We start from the raw sequence: 6404 nt of genomic DNA on the forward strand, positions 1-6404 counted from the left end.
AGAAACACGCAATTCTATAAATAGAAAATTCTATAAATAGAAACACGCAATTCTATTAATAGATACACGTGATGTCACGTGGTGGTGACACGTGGTGTCACATGGTGATGACACATGGTGGTGGTATAATGGTGATGACACGTGGTGGTGGTATTATGGTGATGACACGTGGTGGTGGTATTATGGTGATGACACGTGGTGTCACATGGTGGTGTCATGTGGTGGTGACATGTGTTGTTGTTGTTGTTGTTGATGATGATGATATATATATATATATATATATATATATATATATATATATATATATATATACACACACACACACACCAATAAATATACATGGTCATTTAATGCACAAATCTGAGAAAATTCAGTAATTTAACCTTCAAGGTCAAGGTCATTAAAGAGCCCAAGCAACAAGGTCTTGTCTATAAGTATATTCTGTTATAATATGAAGTTGATCCCTTCAATAATAGCAAAGTTACAGCCAAAACAATGAAAATTTCAATAATATGAACTTCAAAGTCAAGGTCATTAATGAGTGAAGGTCAGGGTCTGTCTGGTTATTTTTAAGGGTTATCCTTGAAGATTATGATGTTCAAGTTTGAAGACAATTCATTCAAAAATAAAGTTACAGCCAATAATAGCCAAAACTAGAAATGTGTCCATAGGACACTGATGCTCCCACACGCCACTGTTCTGTCAATCTTATGACTCTTAGTAGTCTAGGTCAAATATTTTTTGGACTACATGTGCCACAAGTTGAAAACTAAAAATCAACAAAGTGCCATAATTCTGTTAAATTTGGTCGCAGCAAAAAATCCTTCCTTTACTACGATCTACACATTAAGGTTGTTAATCCCTGGAAGTTTAAGCAAAATCTGCCATCCGGTTTAAGAGGAGTTGCGTTCACAAAATTTCTATATAGTATATAATGAAAAAATCAACAAAGTGCCATAATTCTGTTAAATTTGGTTGCAGCAAAAATTCCTTCCTTTCCTACCATCTACACATTAAGGTTGTTCATCCCTGGAAGTTTAAGCAAAATCTGCCATCCGGTTTAAGAGGAGTTGCATTCACAAAATTTCTACATAGTATATAGTGAAAAAATCAACAAAGGGCCATAATTCTGTAAAATTTGGTCGCAGCGAAAATTCCTTCCTTTACTACCATCTACGCATTAAGGTTGTTCATCCCTGTAAGTTTAAGCAAAATCTGCCATCCGGTTTAAGAGGAGTTGCTTTCACAAAATTTCTACATAGTATAGAGTGAAAAAATCAACAAAGGGCCATAATTCTGTTAAATTTGGTCGCAGCAAAAATTCCTTCCTTTACTACCATCTACACATTAAGGTTGTTCATCCCTGAAAGTTTAAGCAAAATCTGCCATCCGGTTTAAGAGGAGTTGCATTCACAAAATTTCTACATAGTATATAGTGAAAAAATCAACAAAGGGCCATAATTCTGTAAAATTTGGTCGCAGCAAAAATTCCTTCCTTTACTACCATCTACACCTTAAGGTTGTTCATCCCTGTAAGTTTAAGCAAAATCTGCCATCCGGTTTAAGAGGAGTTGCGTTCACAAAATTTCTACATAGTATATAGTGAAAAAATCAACAAAGGGCCATAATTCTGTTAAATTTGATCGCAGCAAAAAATTCCTTCCTTTACTACCATCTACACCTTAAGGTTGTTTATCCCTGTAAGTTTAAGCAAAATCTGCCATCCGGTATAAGAGGAGTTGCGTTCACAAAATTTCTATATAGTATCTAGTGAAAAATCAACAAAGGGCCATAATTCTGTTAAATTTGGGCGCAGCGAAAATTCCTTCCTTTACTACCATCTACACATTAAGGTTGTTCATCCCTGTAAGTTTAAGCAAAATCTGCCATCCGGTTTAAGAGGAGTTGCGTTCACAAGATTTCGGGACGTACGGACGGACGGACTGACGGACGGACAAGTGCAACGCTATATGCTCCCACATTGTGGGGGCATAAAAATGAAAATTTCAATAATTTGAACTTCAAAGTCAAGGTCATTAATGAGTGAAGGTCAAGGTCTGTCTGGCTATTTTAAGGGATATCCTTGAAGATTATTATGTTCAAGTTTGAAGACAATCCATTTACAAATAACAAAGTTACAGCCAATAACAGCATGAACAAGCAAAATTTGGACTTTTAACCTTGAAGGTCAAGGTCATTTATGGATGAAGGTCAAGGTTAGTGTGGTCTACTGAAAGGTCTTGTCCCAAGGGTTGTTGTGGCCAAGTATGAAGACAATACACCAAGAAATAAAAAAGTTATGATCCAGGTACAAGTTTGCGGACGGCAACGGCAATGCCGCCGCGACTATAGTAATACTACTTTTTTTTCAAAAAAAAAAAAGGTCGAACTAAAAATGAACTAAATTTTGAAACATCTCTTGCTCTCAGATTAAACATTATACACCTTTGTGCAATATAAAACAACTTAACAGTTACAAAATCTGCTAATGCAGGTTTTCATTATGAAGTAATTATTGTTCAATATTAAATAATGAATCAGTCAGTATTTGAATATTTTTATAGCATCTATCAACAGTGAATATATATGATTTCAATAACCTTGTGGCCATTCTCAACAGCTGTAACATCAAATGTCTGTTTTTTTAACACACAAATATTGTAATAAAATGCTCTAGAACAAGAAACATATTATGCTGCCATTTTAAGAAAAGTTTTAACCACTGATCAATGGTTTTGTGCATGCGCCATTTGGTCTTGTAGGATTTATTTTTTTCATACAGGCATTTTGGAAGTACATGTATTCTTTTCCAAAATTCAAACATTAATTTTTGCAGCAGATATATAACTTTATACACCAGAACATATACATTGTAATCTCTGAAGAGAAAGAACCTTTGGAAACCAAAGATTCTTGTTGTTGAAAAGAGTAGCTAAATTCATTTTGGAGTCTCACTTTTGGAAGAAATGACTGTTGTAAAATAGGGATTTTGCTCTATAGAGGAGTGATCTACAGAAGTTGCATTGTGTATTAAACAGGTCCAAATGAACATTATACATAATCCCATTTTGTTGTATTTGTTCAAGTCTATTGTGAGATTTTGTTTGTAAATGTAATTCAAAGAAACAATTTTAAGTTTATTTGGCAACACAAGAAAATGGCAAATACATTAACAAAGGTGCCATTGTCACAAATACACCAGACATGAAAATATGGTCATGAATTTTCACATTATATATGCTGTGTACAATCTCCCCCCCCCCAAAGACCTTCAGGTGACGTTGACCCTTGCCCTACTTCAAGCATGCAACATCTTTGTTTCATGACGGTGCATATTTGCATAAAGTAATAAGAATCTCTCCGAGCATGTAAAAGATATGCTTCTGACAAAGTTGGTTGGACATTTCACCATACTTGGTAACCTTGACTTTGCACACAGGAATTGGTTTCTGACTGTAAAGTTAGGTTAAAGGATAGTAAAATTTTTTTGTTTGAACCAACAAATATTTCACATAATTTTCATACTATTATTTAACCTTTCGCCTCTAGGTATACCCTTGATCACAAACACAGAACACCTACTTTACAAGTATAAATATTTGTGCAGTTATATATTTTTGTTGCATGTTGAGTTTTATGTTGCAGCGACACAACAGAGGTCATGTGGGGACTTTCCAGCTCTACTGGTGAATAACGACTTTAGGTACCCTTCTGTTAATTATTTTAGACACAGTCAGTGTCAACTGAGTAGAACCACTAATGTTACATAGGCTAGCTGGATAGTTATATAAAAATGGGTCAAAGACAGAAAAGGCCGGGTTGCATTTGTACACCAAATATCATGAGGCTGTGATGTTACGAAAAAAAATTTCCATTGACCCATTAATGTCGAAAATTTAATTCAGTAGGGTATACAGGAAGTGGATGAGCTACACACCTAAAATCGAATCCCACAGTATGGGACCATGTGTCAATGCTGTATGCCAAATATCAAGAGGCTGTGATTAAAAGTTTCTGAGAAAAATGTTACGAAAATTTCCTACCAGTGACCATAAATGTGAACAGAAAGTGGATGAGCTGCAGACTTGAAATCGAATCCCACAGTATGGGACCATGTGTCAATGCTGTATGCCAATATCAAGAGGCTGTGATAAGTAGTTGCTGAGAAAACTGTTACGAAAATTTCCTACCATTGACCATTAAAGTCCAAAAATCTAACTAATTTAACTAAGTGGATAAACAGGAAGTGGATGAGCGACAGACCTGAAATCAAATCCCACGGTATGGGACCATGTGTCAATGCTGTATGCTAAATATCAAGAGGCTGTGATAAGTAGTTGCTGAGAAAACTGTTACGAAAATTTCCTACCATTGACCATTAATGTCGAAAAATCTAACTAATTTAACTAAGTGGATAAACAGGAAGTGGATGTGCGACAGACCTGAAATCAAATCCCACGGTATCGGACCATGTGTCAATGCTGTATGCTAAATATCAAGAGGCTGTGATAAGTAGTTGCTGAGAAAACTGTTACGAAAATTTCCTACCATTGACCATTAATGTCGAAAAATCTAACTAATTCAACTAAGTGGATTAACAGGAAGTGGATGAGCGACAGACCTGAAATCCAAATCCCACGGTATGGGACCATGTGTCAATGCTGTATGCCAAATATCAAGAGGCTGTGATAAGTAGTTGCTGAGAAAACTGTTACGAAAATTTCCTACCATTGACCATTAATGTCGAAAAATCTAACTAATTTAACTAAGTGGATAAACATGAAGTGGATGAGCGACAGACCTGAAATCAAATCCCACAGTATGGGACCATGTGCCAATGCTGTATGCCAAATATCAAGAGGCTGTGATAAGTAGTTGCTGAGAAAACTGTTACGAAAATTTCCTACCATTGACCATTAATGTCGAAAAATCTAACTAATTTAACTAAGTGGATAAACAGGAAGTGGATGAGCGACAGACCTGAAATCAAATCCCACGGTATGGGACCATGTGTCAATGCTGTATGCTAAATATCAAGAGGCTGTGATAAGTAGTTGCTGAGAAAACTGTTACAAAAATTTCCTACCATTGACCATTAATGTCGAAAAATCTAACTAATTTTAACTAAGTGGATTATCAGGAAGTGGATGAGCGACAGACCTGAAATCCAATCCCACGGTATGGGACCATGTGTCAATGCTGTATGCCAAATATCAAGAGGCTTTGATAAGTAGTTGCTGAGAAAACTGTTACGAAAATTTCCTGCTATTGACCATTTATGTTGAAAATTTAACTAGGTCAGCAAACAGGAAGTGGATGAGCAACAGACCTGAAATCGAATCCCACAGTATGGGACCATGTGTTGATGCTGTATACCAAATATCAAAAGGCTGTGATAAGTAGTTGCTGAGAAAACTGTTACGAAAGTTTTTTCCCCGCCCGCCCGGACGCCCGCCCGCCGCCCAACATTTACCATACTATAACCCGGGTTTGCACCAGTGCAACCCGGCCAAAAATCATTGTAGACATGTAGCAGTTTTAACTAGAACAAAATATTTCCCGAGACCACTGCAACCTGGTGCACAATGTATCATGTTTAAGAATATTGGTATTATTTAATGCTAAAATCTCCATTATGTGAAGGATATGCTCCCAAAAAATGCACACCATGACTAGCCAGGAGCATGGGGGCAAGTTAAAAATATCAGAAATCCTGAATTTAGTATTACTGGTATTTCAATTACTTTCATATAGAAAAAGAGAGAAAACATGTTTCAGGCAAATGCCTGAAACCCTGCAAGATTGATCCCATAAAATGGGTCAAAGACAGAAAAGGCCGGGTTGCATATGTATACAAAATATCATGAGGCTGTGATGTTACTTAAATTTTCTACCACTGTCTTGACCATTCATGTTGAAAATTTAACTTAGTTGGTAATGAGCATCAGACCTGAAATGGAATCCCACAATATAGGACCACATGTCAATGCTGTGAACCACATATCAAGAAGCTGTGGTATGTAGTTGCTGAGAAAAACTGTTACGAAAATTTCCTACCTATCTATTGATCATTAATTATGTCAAAATTTAACTAAGTCGGCAAACAGGAAGTGGATGAGCAACAGACCTGAAATCAAATCCCACAGTATGGGACCATGTGATAATGCTGTATACCAAATATCAAGAGGCTGTGTTAAGTAGTTGCCCAAGAAAACTGTTACGAAAATTTCCTACCATTGACAATAAATGTAGAAAATTTAACTAAGTCGGCAAACAGGAAGTGGATGAGCGACAGACCTGAAATCAAATCCCACGATATGAGACCATGTGTTGATGCTGTAAACCGAATATCAAGAGGCTGCCTGATAAGTAGTTGCTGAGAAAACTGTTACGAAAATTTCTTA

This window comes from Ruditapes philippinarum, unplaced genomic scaffold (assembly GCF_026571515.1).
Source record: "Ruditapes philippinarum isolate M1 unplaced genomic scaffold, ASM2657151v2 ctg3137_1_1_1_1, whole genome shotgun sequence".
NCBI lineage: Eukaryota > Metazoa > Mollusca > Bivalvia > Venerida > Veneridae > Ruditapes > Ruditapes philippinarum.